This window comes from Bactrocera neohumeralis, chromosome 2 (genome assembly GCF_024586455.1).
Source record: "Bactrocera neohumeralis isolate Rockhampton chromosome 2, APGP_CSIRO_Bneo_wtdbg2-racon-allhic-juicebox.fasta_v2, whole genome shotgun sequence".
Lineage (NCBI taxonomy): Eukaryota > Metazoa > Arthropoda > Insecta > Diptera > Tephritidae > Bactrocera > Bactrocera neohumeralis.
The window spans coordinates 56,916,769-56,938,839 of record NC_065919.1 but is presented as its reverse complement, the minus strand read 5'-3'; the positions used below and the strand labels follow the sequence as shown (position 1 = coordinate 56,938,839).

The 22,071-nt window shown below is 37.7% G+C and overlaps 1 protein-coding gene across 1 annotated transcript in view; it reads right to left on the bottom strand.

Moving 5' to 3' along the window:
- LOC126751776 (uncharacterized) overlaps positions 1–22,071 on the bottom strand; it is a 110,057-nt gene that overhangs the window by 19,740 nt on the left and 68,246 nt on the right. The gene's annotated exons all lie outside the window — the stretch shown is intronic.

Genomic DNA, 22,071 nt, shown 5'->3' with positions numbered 1-22,071 from the left:
GAAGAGAAGACCTCTACTCCGTTGGAAAGACTAGTTGGAGTAGGACCCCACAGCGCTTGGAATCTCCAATTGGCGTCACTTTGTCCAAAAATGAAACGACTGGCGCGCTGTTGTAAACTCGGCTATAACCGCGTAAGAATTCTCTACGCTAACAAAGAAGAAGATGACAAGGTGCCAAAACCCAAAATAATCGGAAAGTTTACAATTTTGTATCTCAAAAAGTGATTATTAATAGAATGTTATGCTTTAGGATCAAAAGAACCACATGACTTTCGGCGAAGTAGGGGTGCTACTGTGTAAGTACTTATTTACATGTGGAGCTGCATAAACAGATATTTGTTGTACCAGAAAAAGAACGATCAACTCAAAAGAGTTTAATTTCTATTTGCCGACAGCTCAGCTGGATAATGATGCGATAGTGGTGTGCTGCACTACGAATACCTTCCGCCTGGCAAAATAATCAGCAAAGCATATTATTAAATAAATTTAAATATTGCGTTTATTTTGGGACACCCTGTACAAACGATTTGAAATTTTCACTCAATTTTTCTATATTCCCGTCGGTAAATCCGAATAAAAAACAGGTCGTGAAAGAATGTTGTTGTTGTTGTTTTATCCTCATTAGGATGGCAAGGGTTATCCATGTTGTCGTCGACGTCATGTAGCGGAAGGCCCAGGAAACGTGCTGTTTCGAAGGGGTCGGACCAAAGGGAAAGGGGTATTCGGGTGTTCGATGAGTAGGGTTGGCAGGACATGCAAAGAGTGGTCAGTGTCGAGACTCATTTCATGCAGAACATACATATATTGCATATGTCGGGGTCTATTCTGGATAAGTAGGAGTTTAACCTGCTACAATATCCAGAACGAAACTGTGCTAGGGTCACTCGCGTTTCTCGCGGCAACTCGAGCTCTTGGTCTGCGATGGGTGGTGATTTGACTCCAAGAACGCCATTCACTGAAAGGGAGTCGGTGAAGTTGTTGATAGCTCCACTGTGAATGGCGGTCAGTACCTGTCGGAAGTCAGTTGCGTCCGAAGTCCGGTCGGCGTACTGTACGATTTCGTCGACGTAGTCAAGGAAAGACCTATTGATGCTCCTAGGAGGCGATTCCGCTCCAAGCAGGTGGCTGCAAGGGTGATTTCTACGAAAACATGCCAGCAGAAACTGCGACCATATTGGTGCTGCGTAATTGAGGACCGGCCGGCCGATTGCCTTGTATGTTGTCAACAACGTTTCTTTGTCTTTTCCCTATGTGCTGCCGGCTAGCGAGTTGAGGATTTTGTTGCGGCTCTGTACCTTGGTGATAATCGCGGTCGTATGGGGAGTGAAGGAGCATAGACTAGCAAAAGTTACACCTAAAATCTTAGGGTTATTGACAATCGGAATTTTGACGCCATCGACTGCAATATTAAGTTCAAGTCTATACTCCTTCGTCCAGTTCGTAAAAATGGTCGCTGTGGATTTGGTTGGGGAAAGTGTGCGGTTGCGTGCAGTGAGGAAACGAGAAAGGTCGGAGAGGTAGTTGTTTACTTTTGAACACATGCCATCGATTCCTCGGAGTGGACCGACTTCACCTCGGTCGAGAAAGAATATTGGCAAGGGGTTAAATAATACTTTTCTTTGGTTAACTATTGTTAAATTTTTTCCCAAAACTAAATCATAAACCAGTACTACTATATTCAACAAAGAAGTTCCATTAAATTCTGTATGTGGAATTAAATTTCTGATGTCTATACGTTCAGAATGTTGCAAACGACCTTCAGTGATAAATGTTTGTCGCGAACAAGTGTTTTTGATTGGCACAAATGATTCAAAGAGGGTCGAGAACGCGTTGACGAACCAACTCCAGAACGGCCATTAAAATCAACAGATGATTAACACGTCAATGAACTAAAGGAATTAGTGAGTGCTTGAAAATCGACGATTAACAGTCAGGGAACTTATTGGCAATGTTGGAATATCGAAAGGATTAGTGAAAACCATTTACAAAGATCATTCGGTCCTAAAAAAAGTATAGGCACGATTGTTTCCAAAATAACTAAACTTTTTCGAAAAACGGCGTCGCTTTAACGTCTGTGAAACAATGCTTTCCAACTACCACGATGTCATGAAACGTGTTATGACTGGGAATGAGTCTTTGATCTACATATGCTTACGACTTGGAAACAGACGATCACTCGGCCGAATATCGTGGCAAAGGTAAGCCGAAAAAACCACATCAAAGCAATTAGTATTGAGGAAAATCAAATGAATCACTCGCGCATATCTCTACAAAAATTATAAGCCTGGCTCTAAAAAGCAGTTCCTAGAAGTTAGCAAAATATTTGCTAATAAGAATAAGCTTAAACTTTCTCGCATTTTCAAGTTTCAATGATAATCTTCTTCTTCTTCTTAATTGGCGTAGACACCGCTTACGCGATTATACCCGAGTTAACAAAAGCGCGCCAGTCGTTTCTTCTTTTCGCTACGTGGCGCCAATTGGATATTCCAAGCGAAGCCAGGTCCTTCTCCACTTGGTCCTTCCAACGGACCGGAGGTCTTCCTCTTATGCTGCTATGATTCAGAGCTTATCGCCGAGATTGAGGCTTAACTCTGAAGCAGAGGTTCAAAACAACTGCAAAAATGGTGGCATAAAGTTGTATGATAGCTCTAATCGGTCACTATTGCGAGTCCATCATAACTATAAAACTATAATCGTTTTCTATACTGAGTAAATACCAACTAACATGAATAATAATTTAAACTTTTGACGCATTTTTTAACTCTATGAATATGCAGGCCACCTGTTATATTTACAGATTTTGCCTCATCTCTCAACTAATACTTTTTCATATGGAATTTTACGAAACAAATTCGAACGTATTTCAACCTTCAATTGTTTGAAAAAGATTTCTACACATTCTGATTTTCGAAATCTTACATTGATTTTTTTAAATTATTTTTTAATGCATTTGCTGCCAGTCTAACTTGATATTGCCACGTAGATCAAGTAACTGACACAAAAGAAATCTATTTCCGCGCACTCACAGCCGATAAGAATCGACAACATGCAGCTCTAGTACGAGTATCATATTTTTCATATTGAAGGAGGCAAAATTTGTCGAAGAAAATATAAAAAGTCAGCGTTTATGCAGCTGGTAGGGAGCCCACGCATGTCCCACTGCATATGGGGGCAGCACACCCACACGACTTCGAAAAATAAAACCATACCTTCATGTAAACATATACCTATATGTGCAGTTGTATGTATACAATCTACTCGTATATATACTTATAAAATACCATGCGACATTGCACACCGGTCTATTAGACGTTAGCTCTTAGCTGACGACAAGCAAGCACAGCTTGCAGCTGCAACAACGCCGACTCTGGCAAATGATTGTCATAGCGTACGGCAATTGAATTAATTTCGAACAAGTGTGGAATTTACAAGATTTTCAGAACAATTTCTAACATTGCCATTGATTTGCATAAACTGCATAATTGAAATGGGAGCAATTATTCATTGTGGCATTAATAAAAAAAGCAGAGCTAAGGAAATGGCGCTGCGCAGGCAGTTGGGTTCATTAAGCTAATGAAAAATAATTTGGCATAATTTGTAAAAAACAAAAAAAAAAAATACAAAATAGCAGAAAATACGCTGCGGCAACGACATTGAAAGGGCAACTTGAAAATGCAGTTACGGGAAAAACAACAACAATATTAGCGCATTTCCAAAACGGTTGCAGCGCCACCAAACCATAAACTAACCTAAAAGCACGGGAAAACTCAAAGAGATCACAAGCAGGCAGCTGAACGCAGCACTGAGGGAGTGAGAAAGAGAGCGCTGCGCGTCAACAATTGAAATGTGCAACTTTAAACGACGAAAATTGCATGTTGCAGCAATATGAAGCAGCAAATAAAAAAAGTAATGAAAATCACTGCAAATGCATGAAATCGCAATGGAAATTTGCACCATAACGCGCCGGCACGAAATGGAGACCGTAACGGTGGCTCGCTTACACGCGCTTGCGCAACACTCCGCACGCGCATGCGCCGACTACTGAAGAGCTGAGCGCCCGGCAGCAGTTTTTTCTTTTCCTATTTCAGAAAGAAAAGTAATTTTTCGTATGTTAACAACAACAATCATAGTGTTTTACAAAAAAATTGTAGTCTAACAACTATGCTGTATGTCCGTCGGCGAGGCACTGTCGCGCTGTTGTTACGTTTTCCTTTGATTTTTGCGCTTTCTTGACATAAACTGCGCTTTCAAAGCAGCCGCAGCCCAAAATCGGCGTTCGTTTGCATATTTGGCAGCTACTGTTTCAGCGCAGAGTCGCATGGCGCAGGCTAAGCCCCGCGCCTTTGATAATTTCATTTGTATCAACTAATTTGAATTTATTCGCCAGCTGCCGCAGCAGCGCGCTCGCTGAGACACTTTCTCAATTTTCCATAAAATTTTGCAGGCGATTGCACTAATTTTATGCTTTTGAGTAAATATTTTACGATATGCAGCCGCGTTGATTAGCTGTCTGGCAACACCATAAAGTTTTCATGTGAAAATGCTAATAAAATACTAATAAATAAATGTGTTATTGATATTGTAATGAATGTGGCACTATGAAGCTACGATTGCGGCTTAATACAAGTTTGTATGAAAGAAATTCGAAATAAAAGCGGTCGAAATGTATTTTCGACTTTTGAAAAACGCAACTTGTTCGTGCCGTTATGACTAGCGCCTTTTTCTATTTTTATTTTGTTATCTTTTTTATAAGCTTTCATTGTACATAAGTTAACAAATCCGTGTAATTTAAGATCGCAATCAATTGTACGCTTGTTTTTCGGCTAAACACATGCAGCAGTCACGAAAGTGCCGTGCCACATCCGGCCTAAATCAATGAAATGTGCCTGTCATTCACACGCAGCTGCACGCATTTCTTTTAAATGCAGCCAAAATTATGGGTTTAGTAGACATGATCGCTGTACAAAAAGTTGGTTAATTCTTTCGTTTAATAATTTCACATAATGATGATACGGAAATTGGTCGAACAAGTGAGCATAGAATAGACAAGTAAGAAAGAGAAAAAGTCGGGTGAAACCGAACATTTTATACACTTGCAACTTGCAGGAATCAAAGCTAGGGAAATACCTCAAGGTGTAAAACGTTAGCCAGAAGATCGGAATCCAAGCAATATTATATATACATACATATACTTTATATAACTCATACACTAACCGACATATTCGGCATAAGAAAAACATTATATGTAGTAAATGGGAGTTGGTGTAGTATCGACCCGATTTTATCTATTAACTTTTATCATGCCACACAATAAAAAAAAGTTTCCCTGTGTTTCATTAAGGTACCTTACATACAATCACCAATCATATGGGGCAAAGTCACACGGATGTTCGAAGATCATGATATAAGTTACTAGGTTGGAAAATATCTCGCTTCCGCCTTTCTGTCTTTTGAATTTCGCGGCTAAGTATAAAGCGCTTCAGAGCTCGTATCTGGCAATACTATGCGAGGGCTGCTATATATATTCTGGCCTAGGGCAACACTAAGTGTTGCCAGGTGCAATCTGACATTTCCATTGGAAAGTTTGACATTTTGTAGCATAACATCACTCAGAACGTTTTGTCATTTAATCGTGAGTTGTTTTATTTACAGGGAATTAAAAAATTCATCTCGGCCAAAAAATGGAATTAACTCGTGAACATTTTCGTGCGATCATTTTTCACAACTTTCGACGTGGATTATCACGACAAGAGTGCATCGATGAACTAAAATCTTTGTATGGCTATGAAGCACCATCCTATAGCACTGTGAAAAACTGGTACAACGAATTCAATCGTGGTCGACGCTCGCTCAAAGACGAATTCCGTGAAGGTCGTCCAAAAACAGCCGTTGTGCCAGAAAACATCGATGCCGTACGTGAACTGATAATGCAAGACCGTCATGTAACATACATACCTTCAGATAGAGGAATGCCGATGCATTTCTCCCACCAGCATGCATTCGATATTGCATGAACACCTGGCCGTAAAGAAGGTTTGTTCTCGTTGGATCCCGCACAATTTGACAATCGCTCAAAAAAAGGCTCGTGTGGATTGGTGTAAAGAAATGCTGAAAAAATACGATCGCGGTGCTTCAAAAGACGTTTATAAGATCGTCACAGGTGGCGAATCATGGATCTATGCGTATGAGCCCGAAACAAAACAGCAATCGACAAAAATAAAAAATAAAAAAAGAAACAAAAAAAAAACATTTTCGTTGATAAATATGCCTATTTACATTATTAGGCCAGAAATATATATAGGAACCTTCGTACATCTTTGAAAGGTCTTGACATAACCTACAAAATGACGCTTTGCACGATTAGTTTGGATACTGCGTTCAACAGTTATAGACGTGTGAACATGGAGTTCACTAATGCCGAAATTCGCGCTTTTTTAAAGTTTTCCTTCGTTAAAGGCAGGGGTATTATGAAGTTGCCGTCTAGATGGAAACAGATTATCGAACGAAACGGCGCATATTTGAACTAAATCCAATCACTGTAACACTTTTTATAAAGCCTTTATTCAAATGCTGCAAAAAAGCGGAAGGGAGATATTTTCCAACCTAATATATGGGGACTAAGTCAAGTTTTCGCCCAATTTTATACATTTTGGGCACAAAGATTATAATACTCATAATTATGGGTAAAACATGCTTTGTACTTTTTATTGAAATAACTCAAATTTTTGACCGATATTTGCAGTATAAAGTCACCCGGAAGTTGGAAAATCTTCATATTAGGTATATGGAGGCTCGAGGGAAGTATTGACCCGATTCGAGATATTTTGATACACATAATTACTATTATCAAAAATATTCTTTCTGAATTTCAATTATATAACTCACACATTGACCTATATTTTCGGGCAAAATTCAACTATAGTCACTAGGATCCGCATATTCGGTACCTAGCGACTTGAACAGTTTGAATTGGATTTGAGCAATTTTGGTCATTAGGTAGCATACATTAAAGGAATAATCAGAACAAAAATTTTCCCGTTATATTAATTAGTTCTTGATTTGTGTATTGCAAAGTGAAAGAATCAGCTGAAATTTAAAATTGTTTTATGTGAAGTAGGCGTGGTTGTAGTTCGATTTTGCCCATTTTCGCACTTCGAAATAGGAATATGAGAAGAATGTGATGTACTATATTTAGTCGAAATCGGTCTGTCTGGTTCCAAGATATGTGATTTCACCAAATAGTGGGTGCCACACCTGGGTAGCCAAAAAAAAAAACATATGTTTGAAAAGGAGATAAAGTGAAAAGGCGAATCATCCCTCCCCAGGGTTTGATAGCCATCACGTAAAAATCAAACACCCCCAATGAAAAGGACACAACAGCCTCAGATGAAAGACCCCCCTTTGGATGACATCAACTGCAAACCTATTAAGGATTACGATTTAAGGGCTTGCACCTAGAATTTCTGGTCTCTTAATTGGAAAGAGACCGCTGCCCAGCTGGTTGAAATGCGATGGACGGGACAAATGTTGAGACGAGTAGGAGAGCGAATTCGGTGTGGGATTCGTGGTAGGAGAGGGACTCCGTGGCGAAGTCCTGGCTTTCAACTCGGTGGATGAACGTCTAGCCACAATCAGCATCAAAGCGAATTCTTCAACATAACGCTGATATGAGCGCTTGCAGCGCACCTATGAGAGCTGCCCCCCACGATGTCAAAATCGTCCTTGGCGACTTAAGCGCCAGGATGGGCAAAAAAGGTATTGGTCTGTAAATTCAACCTCAATATTGAAAAATACTGCCTATCTCGCAACGTTACAACACTTGAGGGATGCTATAAATATCTAGAGTTGAAGAGGGAAGCGAGAAAAAAAAGAAGAAAAAAAAACGGCTACGCTGGATAGGTCATGTCGTCCGAATGGATGATTACATTCCAGGTCTAAGAGTATTCGACGCAGTACCCGCGGGGGGAAGCAAACGAAGAGAAAGACGTCCACTCCGTTGAAAAGATCGGGTGGAGGCTACACTTGGAATCTTTAATTGGCGCCAAACACGGAAAGGCAAGAACGACTGTTGTAAACTCTGCTATAACCACGTAAGTAGTGCCTACGCCAATAAAAAAGATTGGAAATTTTTCTTGAAGAAATCTCACAGTCTCGCTTTCCAGATGGCCAGACCTGCAATATGTTGGAAAACATTAGGACACCGCAAATGGGAAGAAGCTTGATCGACTCATGCACACGCAAACACATAAATTTAAGTTTATTAAGAAACAATTATTTGCGACTTTTTAATTTATGCATTCCATCCGCGTACACACACACACACTAACACATATACACATTGTAAAGTCATTCATCTTCAATGTCTCTTCTATGTTTTTCAATTATCGAATCAATATTCAAAATCATAAAAGAAATTTATGCGCACATCTTTGCTTCATATGAGTACTTTTACTAGTAGCCAACAAAAGCAAAAACAAAAACAAGTATTAAAAAAAAGTAACGAAAAGCTCGGTAAAAATATGTAGAAAAAAGAGACGAAATACAGTAGCACTGACGCCAACAACTTCCGTAAAACGCTACCAAAAACCTAAACAGCAGCAGACGAAGTTTGATAAATTCAAATGCAATGAACGAACTTGAGGCAGCACCGAAATAAATAAAAAAAAAACTATCATACCATTCGAAAAAGAAGTGAGAAAAAAGCCAACAGACAACGAGGCGGACGAACTTAAAGACCCGCGAGACAGACAAGGCAACAAGCTAACGACACAACAAGTGGCTGGCCGGCTTGCTGGCGAACTCAGGTAGCACCAAAGGTCCACAAATACATATGTATGTCTGATGTGTGCGTGTCATGCTTGAATATTTCCAAAAGACAAGTGAGTAAAGAAAAGAAGTCGAAAGTTTCGTGCATTTTCAATTATACACAAGAAACAAGCGCTGAACTCGCCACTGTGGGGCCAGTCTAACAAAGAGTGCTAACACCCCAAAAACTGCTTGACAAAAATAAAAGTAATAAGTACATAAATTCCATCCGGAATCATGTCGCCAGAATGCTTGATTGGATTTCTACCAAAACCCTCGATTGTTAGCCAACATTACTTGCAATTTCTTAGCTTAATTTTTTCTATTGTGTCTTCAGTTAAGAAAGAAAAAAATCTCAAAAATGCTTGAAAGTCGCACAACCAGTTAACGGGTTTTTTTCATGGCTGTGGCTTACTGACTGATTGGCTGCTGACTGGGCAGCTGCATTGATTTTCAAATGTCAACAATAATCAATTGGGGATCCAACAAAAGCGGTAGAAAGTTAGCTTACATGTGTTGTTAACGAAAGAAAGCTTATTAAAAAGCTATTATTCTTTTGTCTGGGGAATTGGTAATGATAAATAAATATAGCCGATGAAGAGTTTATCTGTTGTACATATGTTTTTTATATATGCATACATATGTATAAATGTATGCTTCGGGGAGATCTCGCCTTTGGATTGAATATTTTCGATGGTAAATGTGATTAACACTGCTTAAGCGGTTATACAAGTATCTACTTGCAAGTCAAAAAAATTGCGCCTTTTTGTGATTTCCTTTTTAGGATACATTTCCTTTATTAAATAAATAAAAATAATGTACATTTGCGGAATTTAATGTAACTTATGGGGTTACATGGGTTTACCGGTTTCAAAAAATTGTTTTTTTTTTTATCAATCTTATTAAATTGTACAAAACCTCAGGAATATTGTCCTAAATTTTCAAGTTATTCACAGCAATAGTTTCGGAGATACAGCTTTGAGAACTTGTGCGCTTGAGACTAGCTAGGCTGAGTGCGCCGTCTTTAAACGCGTTTTTCTCGAAACTATGTTTTTGAAGTCGGCTGGCAAGATTTCTCGAGAACTACGCAACCGATGTTCAACAAATTTAATACAGGTCTTTAAGATACAGAGATTAGACTTGGACGAAGGATTTTTTCCGATAACAACTATAAAAAAAAAAAAAATATCACGAAATTTTAATTTTTTTTTTGGAAAAATGTCTGCCAAAAATCCAGGTTTCACTATATTTTTTTATTTCTTCCAAGTTCTAAGTTAAGTTGTTAACTAAAACACGTATTTGTCACTTTAGAAGATCCTGTCAGGAGTTATCCTGCCAACGCGGGCACATATTTTTTCCGAGGGGTCACCGGAAACGGCGTCAAGTTTAAAATATTTTTTTTTTCCAAAAATTTCAGAATTTCTTTGTTAATATTGTATGTTTGTAACAATAAAAAATTTTAAAGAAATATTTAATTTTTTAAATGAAAAAAAAATTTCAAAAATGGCTGCTTTTTAACCGAGGAAACTCATGTAACCACTTAAGAATAGGCGATTCATCTTGAAAAAAAAAATCCCGAGCCGATCTCCAGGAGGACCTGCGAAAAAATGTGTTTGGCTGTGAGAAAAAAAAATATTATATTAGATGAATGCAAATAATGATTGAAGGACTAGTCAAAAAGTTGTTTTTGGTGATAAAAAATTAGACACGAAATTATTATCAAAACATTTATTTCTACGATCATTACTGGACAAATATGTTTAGGGTATGAAGTTTTTGTGAAAATTTCAAGTTGAAATTATTTGTTGAACTAACTTAAAATTTTTGGAGAATATTATCAAATAAATGTACGTGTACCGGTATGAAGTGGGCGTTAAATTACAAATCTGTTGGTAGAACATTTGTTGTGAACGAGCCTTAATACCTTTTCTGTTTGATTGGTACGATACAGAGTGGCGTGATCAGAAGATGCTATAAATTTTGCAATTGACCTCTAATGTCAGTTCTGTTTTGACATTTGTGTAGTAAACACATGCGAAATACACGTAAATAAACAATGGTACGCTACACTGCGTGCCGCAACCGATATGCTGAGGAATGCATTTCCCGGGCGCCTAATCTCCCGTTTTGGCAATTTGCACTGGCCAGCAAGATCGCCTGATTTGACAGCTCCAGACTTCTTTTTGTGGGGCTTTTTGCCTCAAGCCAACAAGCGTCCGACTGTTGCAGCTCTTAAAGACAATATCCGTCAAGAATGTGAGGACCTATCGCCGGAAGTTCTGGCCAAAGTGTTGGAAAATGCCATAAAAAGGGCTTAAAGGACAATCAACTATGGCGGCGGCCATTTACATGATCTCATATTTTCGACTTGATGTAAGAAAATTTAAAAGACCAAATAAAAATAGTCCACAAGCAGAATCAAAGTTTTTCATTTTCCAAAAAACATCGGAAGGTAATTTTTGCGCCACCTGTTCTTTGTCAAACATACTCCATAACCTTACAGTCATTGAACAAACAAAATCATCATTTTTTACTTGTGTTGAAAATGTCAAATTTTGTACAAAAAATTTTTGAAAAAAAGTTTTGAAAAAAGTTTTTGAATAAAATTTTATTTTCGGAAAGCATAAATTTTTTGTTTCCATTTGAAGAAAAGAGCTGCAGATCGTGATTTTATACGAACGATAGCTTCTAGTAGAATTTATTCGAGGCTTCATCCACGGAGAAGATCGTTGTTTTTTACCATAAATTAGCTTTCAACTAACAACATGATGCCCAATATAAGTTTGAAGTTCCGAAAATTTAGAATTTTGAAATAATTTTGCATAAGTAAATAGTTTTTATGTATATAAGAACAGTGGCGTAGCTAGGAGGGGGCGAAGGGGGCCGTCGCCCCGGGCGCAACGTCTTGGGGGCGGCAAAATGGTATTTAAAAACTCCAATTCGGGCAAAAATTCCTGCAAATTGTGTCAAAAGTGTACAAGATATAGGGCGAAAATGGGTTTTTCTATGGCTTTTAATAAGATGTCTTGTAAATTTACTATCAATTTCCTCAAAAACCGTATTGTGAGAATTGTGGAACTTCAGAATTAGCGTGGCTTCTAGTTCCTAAAATGTATACACTTAACATCTCTGGTGAGGCCTATATTGGAGTATGTTTCTGTGGTTTGGAACCCTAGTTACCAAGTCCATTCGGATAAGTTAGGGTCCGTTCAAAAACAATTTTTACTTTTTGCCTTAAATCATTTGCATTGGGATTCCAGCTTAAATCTTCCCTCTTACATTAACCGTTTAAAACTTATAAATCTCCCGACACTCGCTAGTCGTAGGGAGATGCTTGGTATAATATTTCTTGTAAAACTCATGAATGGGTCAGTCTGTAGCCCATCTCTCTTATCTGATATTAATTTTAACGTTCCCGCTCGCTCTACCAAGCAGTTTAGACCCTTACTTTTAAAATTTTCTAGAACAAATTTTGAGTTAAACGAACCATTCCGCCGTATATGTCATGATTTCAATTTTCATTCCAGCACATTTGATCTAACAGACTCACTCTTTACCATTAAAGAAATTATTTTATCTAAGAGTAGATAGTAACATTTAAAAATTATAAACTTTAATCTAATTCTTAATTTCGGCTGTTGAAATTTTTGTTTCTGTAGCTGAGCAGCTTAAGATCGCAACGCTTAAACTCTCTTGCCTTTTATGACTTGGCTAATTCTTCTCGTCGGTTAGACGGGAGGAGGGTAATCGTTGGGTATTATTATTGAATAATATCGAAGGTATTTTGTAAAAAATCACTTTTGTTCGAACCACCTCAAGAAACTTGTAGGTAGGTAGATAAAGGGGGGCGGCAGAACATCCTTGGCCCCGGGCGCCCGAAGTTGTAGCTACGCCACTGTATAAGAAAGATAAGGAAAAAGTACCCAAAATTCAAGTTTGAACATATCAATGTCAAGGAAAATTTTTTTTGTTAAAGAAAAAATATATAACTAAATTTTATATATGTACTTAGCTAACAGGCATAAAAAAATAGAAGATGATAGAGCATTTGAATTGAAATATATACAAAATATAATTAAGGGTACATATTTTCGTCATGCATGCTCAGGATATTAAGCCAATATTATATTTTCAACAACTACAACAACTATTCCAAAGCAATTACACATATTCCGAATTTTTGCAATTTTTAACGAATTTTCGAAACTCATTAGTTATTGTAATTGAAAAGCCTGCCACTTAAGTACACAATACAATAACAAAAGTGTGTGCCAACGCTTTGAACCAAGTTGTTTATTTACTACTACCGACTACAGCTCGAGCAAAGCACACGAATTGTTAGAAGAAAAAAAAAAAAAACGAAAACGAAAACGACGGAGCAAAAACGTCAAACGGCAGCAAATTAATGAATGACATATAAGCAATGCGTGCAACTTCAACGCCAATACCTAATGAGACGCACACACGCATGTGCAAAAACACTTACACACACATTCATACAATGTGTTGTTCGCGTACGAGCACATGACAAGCTGCCAATGTTGCATGACAGCCACTCAGCTGCCAGCGCTGCCACCGCTGCTGGTGCTGCACGCCGAGCGGCACTTGACCGAATTCCACACGCAACAAAATAAGCTTTGACATGTGACGGCAGACTTAACTTAAACCTTTTTTGTTGCCCTCACTCGCGTCTTTTGTTGTCTGCCACATGCAAATTAATATGTTTGTTTCACCACTCGCTGGAGTTTACCACCTTCAGAGTGCAGTTATGTCGCAACACCGCCTCCTCAAGTCCAACTTTAGAGCGCGCCACACCGAAGCGAGTTGAAGTAGTGCAGTTGCAGTCAACAGTTCCAGCCTAACTGCCCAACTGGCTAACCACCGTTCAACTGACTGACTGAGTGACAGTTGCGGCTGATGTATTTGACGTTTATGTGTACACGCGCATGCGCACAGCTCATACTGCATGAATTCTGCCGACTGTGTATTGACAGTGGACGGTGCACTGGAATTTCAGCGCACTTTGGCCACGTGGTATAAAAATAAGATAATAGTTGTGTACTTTGTAAACAAAGCAAAGATTATCGAATGCAACAGTTGGTCAAAACTTGACATTATTTCTAAGATTTTATCAATGCAGACATTTGATGGTTTGCTCAGTTGAATGAAAAACGAAAACAGACATGAATCATATATTTATTTGACGTGTGTGTGGGTGTATAATCACCTACTTAAAACAAAAATATTTATTTGACTTCGCAATTAAGTACTTTCATTGTTTGTAAATATATACACAGTTGAAATATTTCGTCAAAATATAATTTGGTTTCTTTCTATATTATATTTCAACTTAAAAATAAGTCATAAACTAGCAGAGAAGTGAACGAATGTGTATTCAAATTCTTTGCAAAAAAAGTTGTATAGATAATATAAAATAGAATAGAATTTTTTTTTGATATAAATGGTGCTACTACTCAAGGTGTTAAAAAATTAACGGTAATAATTTGGAGGCCATAGAATATTTTTTTAAATTTCTTAGTATAGATTTTTCATTTTCTAAAATGGTAATTTACAACCGTAAAATTAGTCCTTAGAGCACTAGTCGTAGAAAACGTAACAGAGGTTCGTTGCTTAAGTCTTTTGTGTCCAGCAAATAATACATACATTAATAAAAATTTATTTCAAAGCATGATAATGAAAATTGCTGCAAGAGAAATAAAAAGCAGGAACGCAGTTAAGGGTTCCTGTCCGGACTAAAAAAAAATTAAAAATCGCAATTAAGGGTTCCTGTCTTGACTAAAAATAAATAAAAAAAAGTTCTGCCGTAAATAAAAGTTTCAATTTCCATTAATTGTACGTAGATTTTACGTGAATTTCCAAAATAAAGATAACGATATGATAAAAAATAAGCTTTCAAATTATTCAGAGCTTTAGTTGGCTTCACTGGAGTGAGGCCTTGAAATCGAAAAATCTCACCAAACAAGATCAAGGCAATAATTTAAGGACGAAAGGATTACACTCACTCAAAGTATACATACAATCATATTCGACATCTTATTAATTATAGGTACTGAGGTCCACATTCACATTCCTACAACAGTCGGGTCTACGTAACCGGAACGGACCCGGATTCTTATCCAGCCAAGGACTGTCAACTCGATAGAATTCTGTCGCTACAACAACAGCAGGTCACATATTAGATATCTGCAAACTTTTACATATCTGCGGTTTTTGTGAAGGTAGTCAAGGGAAACACCGGGCCACCTCCAAGGTATGAGAGTGCGGGATGACATCACGGTATACACAAGCTGCTCAGATGTGCCGACGAACGGATGACCACCCTTTATAAGGAAGCGGTAGCCAGGGTTGGCGAGGCTTGGAAGGAAGTCAGACAAGAGGCGTTGGCTAAGGTGGATTTTATACTGCGTCCTAACGGTCGCGCCTGGCTACCTTCAGAACCCTCCACCCTTGAGGAGATAGAGGACATGTGGCCTTACAGTAATCCGTCTGTTCCTACTCGCGATTGGAGAATTATGAGATGAACCATATCGGCAGGTGCTGATTCTCCTGAACAAGAAGTCCATCGGTCCTCTGTCGGAAAAGGCGCCATCAGCTTTGGATTTGAGAAGATGACTCTAAAGATACTTCTGACCGATGCCAGGGCGAACTTGCCACAGTCTACAGTTGCGATTGCAGAGAAGGCTGGAGGATGAAGATCCTTCACATTAACCTCTAGCACGCGATAATCTGATTTAACAAATTTGCGAAACAAACAGCGGAATGTCTTCTTTCCTTCCTACAAGTTGTGTTTAAATTGCCTTAGTGGTTTGAGATATATGCTCATTAAACACAATTTTAAAAAACTTTCAGTCCATGGATGCCTCTTTTCACCACGATATAATTATAGCCCTTTATATGTTTGCATTTAACATGGACGTGGCTATGTAGCAAGCTTCTTATGTCATTTCTTACTTAAGTTATTGCCCTCACGGACGGTCAGATAAACGGACAGACCGACAGAGGCTCCCCGGATTCCAACTCCTCTCATACAATCTCGATTATTTTTAGTTGATACAAACAACTGTTAGGTGAACAAAACTATAATAATCTGTAGCAATATGTTGCTAGAGAAAATTGCCGCAGACTAACAAAACTGAAAATGGTATTCAATATATCTGCAAGAGAAACGAATTATATCTAGAATGTATATTTTTGATGTCTAAAATATTACATGAGTGTATCACTCGAGCTTCTTACTCTTTCGATATGTATAACTCAACATTAAAAATATTCATCTATCGAAACGAGTTGCTTTAAGGCTGGCACAAAAAGTGCTTGAGGACACCACATGATCGCTGAATGGCATATACAAAACCATTACCAATACAAATAATCGATAAATAACTAATCGTTTTGGACATTCTCAAGGCCATTCCGAGAACTTAATTGTCTTTTATTGGCGCCGATTGTCATTTACATATGCCCGTCGCGAATCGCTAGAAAAAATTATAATCACTGCCAGTAAGCATCAAATCTTCCTGCTAATAGAGTTGTAAATATCTTGGTCAGAGCATTGCAACATGTGATTAACCATGTTCTTAGTGACGCGGTTGATTGCCACATCGTCGCGCGGCTTCGTTATGACACAACAAAAGCATAAGCGTATAAATGCATAAGCCTTAAAGCATTAGTACATGCTTGCGCACATTTTATGGATTATGACTGATTATAATCTCAACGCTGGAGTTGTCAACATGGCTAGATCTGTCAAAGCATTTTCCGCGGCATGACAAGCGAGATGTTAATATTATGTCAATAATGGTTGTGTGACGCGGCGCTTTGACGCCGACTTAGCAATATTGTAGAATTACTAGTCACAAGGCATCAGTTGACGTTGGAAAAATAAAAGTATGAAAAAGAATAAAAAAAAAAATTAATTGAAATAATAGAAGCAACAGATATGTGTTTCAATATGGACACCGATTGGCAACTAATTGGAAACGTTTCAAAAATGATTATTTGGAAAATAAAGAGAAAATGCCTAGATACTCGCTGGATCTTATGCGACTTTAGACCTGGAAAATGTACCATCATTATGCGTCAAATCTTGGAAAAGACCCTTAAAAGGAGGATCAACACACACCATCTCTTCGTTGATTTTGACTGCCACTAAGCCGCTATGTCTGAATTTGGTATCCCCAAAAAACTAATACGGCTGTATAAACTGACGTTGAGCAACACCAAAAGCTCCGTCAGGATCGGGAAAGACCTCTCCGAGCCGTTCAATACCAAACGAGGTTGTAGACAAGTCGACTCTCTTTCGTGGGACTTCTTCAATTTACTCCTGGAGCAATAGGAGAAGGTACAATCTTCTACAAGAATGTACAACGGCGGACGTACGTAGACAAGTCGACTCTCTTTCGTGGGACTTCTTCAATTTACTCCTGGAGGAAATAGGAGAAGGTAAAATCTTCTACAAGAATGTACAACTGCTGACGTACGCCGATGACATCAATATCATTAGCCATAACAACAAGCCAAACGCAGAATAACTCTTGCCAACAGGTGCTACTTCGGACTGACTGAGGCAATTGAGAAGTAAGGTTCTCTCCCGACGAACAAAGACTAAACTCTACAAGTTACTCATCATTCCCATACTGCTATGTGGTACGAAGGCATGGACAAGGACATCTTCTGATAAGTCCTCCTTAAAAATGTGCGAGAAAAAGGGTTTGTTGAATATTTATGAGACGTCCGGATGGAAGAGAACAATCCAGCTTTGAAGGTTTTCGATTCAGTACCCGCCGGTGGAAGCACAGGAAGAGGAAGACCTCCACTCCTTTAGAGAGATGATGTGAAGAAGGACGTGGCTGCACTTGGTATCTCGAATTGGCGCCAAAATGGCGGAAAAAAGAAACGACGGGCGCGCTGTTGTAACGCTAGTAAAGAAGAAGATCGCCAAAACTCAGGGACTAGTTTGCATATATACAGATAAACGGGAAATTCGGGAAGAAAACATACTCAAGTCCACCAGCAAACAAGCTCTATCCCCTATACTAATTCTTTCGCTTATAATTTCGGCGAAACAGAAGATTGTCTTAATATTAGTTGAGTTTTTTTACAAAAACTAAAATATTAAACTTTCTGAAGCACTTCTGGTTAGCTATCCCTGGGAGCTATGATTCTACATATAAAAATGTTTACACATTATTATTACTACACGCCAACGAAAACATATCAAACCCGCTTAACCAACGATGAGGAAATTATGGTGTTGTAAATTTTCCGCATGTAATAACTCTTCACTACAAACGCGAATGGCTGCGAAGTCAATAGTTTGTCGTACGGGCATCTGCTGAACGAAGAAGAGCCAGAAGAATTGCGCTTAATCGCATAACGGTCTGAAACCTTTTATGTCACCACAAGTTTATTTCCTTTTTCGACAGGCTCGTACACAAATGCCTCGCACACGGCGCGGAGCATACGATTGCGAAGGCGAGTCTAACGCCATGACCACCCGTATGTCTCGGCGCTTGCATACATATGTACATTAGCTTGGCCGTAAGCCGCGCCATTTACCGAGAGCAACGAACAATACGAGTGTTACACACAGATTGCAGGCTTTTCTTCCATTTTCGTTGAGTTATTTATGGCGACTTTACAATATTCGACTTTTGCTCCTCTCAACTCGCTTTGCCTAAAGCGGAAGCGGTCGCTGCTGCAAAGTTATTTCTATTTCGCCACCGTCTAGCAGGAAAGCAAGCCTGGCCAAGCTGGTGCCGGTTAAGCGCGACAGTCGTTCTCTACGTACGGGAAAGGGCAGGCTATGCAAGAGTTGTGTACTTCTAGGCGCTTAAATGAAATTTCGCGAGGCAAGAGGGGGAAACTACAGCTGCGCGTAGTCATTACCTTTTATGGGACAACGAAGAGTCATCGACAAGCTGCATAGCCGCCTATTGGAAATTGAATTTCTTCGTACAGGATGCCAAAGGCTATTATGGGTATAGGCGACAACTCACGGCTAACGGTAAAGAACATAATTTGCGGATACACAAACAATGGCTTGGGATATATTTCTTTATTTTCAAATGAAATTTGCTCAAAAGAAAGTATCTTCCATTGTGTGGCTGATAATAATAGCTTGTGACGCTGTCTGTAACGCATATGGAAAGCATGCAACTGTGAGTTTGGGTTTGATAATTCTCATCAAAAGAGAAAAATATTATGAAATACTGTTTGAAGTATATAGAAAAAGGCAATAAATAACTTTGGTGCGAATTTTTAGACAAATATAATTGTCTAAAATATTGAATGGGTGATGGACTAAGTTGAGAAATCGTGTAAAACATATAAGAATCTACTGGATTTTAACAAGAACTTGAGCTTTTATGACTTGGAGGCCGTCCGTCGCCCGCAGCATATTGCAGAAAACCACATTCAATTACGAGACCCTCAAAACTGTTTGTCAAACATTGGCCTCTGAAAATCATTTTTGTGAACACAATGTATTACTTGATTTTTTTTTATCAATGTAAAGGACTTAAAAGCGAAAATTAAAGTATAGACCAATATATTATATTCTTGACAAGAAATCTGTAAGAGAGCAGAAGCCAAGGTAGGCGTTTCCACGACAGTCGGACCTATGTAAGCGAAACGCTTCGGATTTATACTCGGCTAAAAGCAATGGTTTCTGTTATCTGCTAACATCCGTTCCAAACGGAAAACGCGAGAATTCTTGCATAAATTCGTTCAATAAAAAATTCTAAAATCGAGACTTTAACTATTTAAATTGCGAATTGTCTTTTCATGTCAGCTTGAGGTTCCGCTGTCTTCGCCTATTGATAGGTGTACAGAGAAATTGAGTAGCCCTACTCATATTAGTTTTATCAAAGTGTAGTGTTGGCTTGCCAAACGGTGATTCAATTATCTTTTTTCGTTAACTCTGCTGGTTTCAATTTTATCACCCCAAAAAATTGTGGTATGTACCAAGTACACTTTTATAAAATGATCAAATCAGGGAACTCAAATATGACACAAAAGCTGTACGGGGTTGCATTTTAGAATAATTGGAGTACATATATATATGTATACGAAAAGTGCTTAATACTAAAATAATTTTTATGTAGTTGCCATCTAATTAAAATTTTTTTGAAAATCATTTTTTTTATGTTTTTTTTTTTTAATATTTAATACATTGTTTTTACAAAGCTTAAAATGTTTGCAAAGGCTTGATTATAGAAATAAATTTGAACAGTGCTGCCACACTTTTTGAAACCATTAGAAGAACAGGGATAAATACATACGAAATGTGTTAAATACTTAGATACGTTTTATGTAGTTGCCATTTATGTAGTTACATTTTTTTTTGAAAATACATTTTGTTTTTAAAATTATTAATTTATGTTTTTAATGATTTTTTTCTGAAAATAAATTTTTTATTGAATGTTTTTTTCGAAAATTAAATTTAAAATTAAATTTAAAATATTTTTTTTTAATTAAATAAAAAAAAACTTTTTTGGAAATTAAATTTAAAAAAAATTTTTTTGAACGAATTTTAATTTTAATTTAATGTATTTTTTTTATAAAGTTTAAAATATTTACAAAGGCTTGATTATGAAAATAAATTTGAAAGAGCTGCCACACATACATATAACATAAATATTCGATTTGCCAAATTATGATCTTATGAAGATGCCACGTATTTGCTTTATAAAAATTACAAATTTTATTTGGAAACATTGTATTAACATATTGGTATGAAAATGTATATATGGGTGCAGTTGTATGTAAAAACATACACATATGGTGAAAATAATAAGTACATTCCTTTAGGCTGCACTCATGATTGAATTTTGAATGTTTGGTGAAGTAAACTAATGTAACTACGGGTTAATTTTATTAAATTCGATATTGTAGTACCTTTTATAATGAAAAGAAAATGCTGAATCCCCCCTTTGTAGTGGGCGTGGCAATTGATTGTTGATGTTCGTGTTTCTAAGTGGTCAAAATAATAAGTACATTGGTAATTATTTTAAGATTTTCAGGAAATCGGACGATTTATTGCAATGGTTTGCTCTTTCGGTTGTATAGCTCCATGTTTAAAACGCATTGAAAACTAAAAAATTGTATAGATGGCTAGAAAAAATCATTGCAGTGCGGAGGTAAAGGAAATCGTCTTAAATCTCAGAAAAGAGGGCTAAAGTCTTAGGAAAATCGCTAAAACATTAGGCCGATCATTGTATTTCGTGCAGAATGCCCTAAGGATGAAAAAGAATGTTGAAACTCGAGGTCGATCAGAAAAGCCTTCAACATCAACGGACAACCGTATCGTCACTCTTGGTAAAAAGGCCCCATTGGTATCTTCAAGGATAATATCAGCCGAGATTGGTAGCATAATATCTTCCCGAATGGCCCGACGAATACTATATCGAGCTAATTTACCTGGCAGGATAGCCAGAAGAATACCATAATTGCAAAAAAAAATTTGAGATAAGATTACATTTCGCGAAAAATCATGCAAATTGGTCCGGCCCAAGTGATGAAAAAAAGTTGGCGCAATATCTTGTTTTTTCATCCGAAAGGCAAAGAATTGCATTCACAGTCTACAAAAAAGCCCGTCGTTAAACACGGTGGCGGCAACATAATGGTCTGGGGCTGCTTTTCGTGGTATGGTGTAGAACCAATACATCGTATTTCAGGCACCATGAATAGGTTCGAATATGAAGATATTTTGGAAAACACGATGATGCCATATGCTGAGGAAAGTATGCCACTAATATGGAAATTTCAGCAGGATAATGATCCTAAGCATACTTTGAGGTTGGTAAAAGATTGGTTCCAGGACAATGGTGTGACTTTTCTTAAAAGGCCATGTCAATCTCCCGGGTTGAATCCAATTGAAAACCTTTGAGGAAGCTAAAGCAACGGATTGGAAAGCAATCGTTGCCAAATAAGGATCAGTTAGGGAATTTTGTTGAAAAAACCTGGTATGGGACTCCAATGGATACGTGCCGCAATTGATCAAAAGGAATTGAGAATAATGGCGGATATACTAGATACTGATGAAAGAAGTAAATAAAAATCAAACAGGAGACAGAAAATTAATACGTTTTTTCATTCACAGATACCTGATGTACTTATTATTTTGTTCAGTAATTTTTTTAGTCTTTTTAATATTTGCTAGAAATTTAAGTACCTATTTCAACTATTACATATTACAAATATCTTTATTTTTGTTATTTAAGCCATATATGAAATGAAATATGA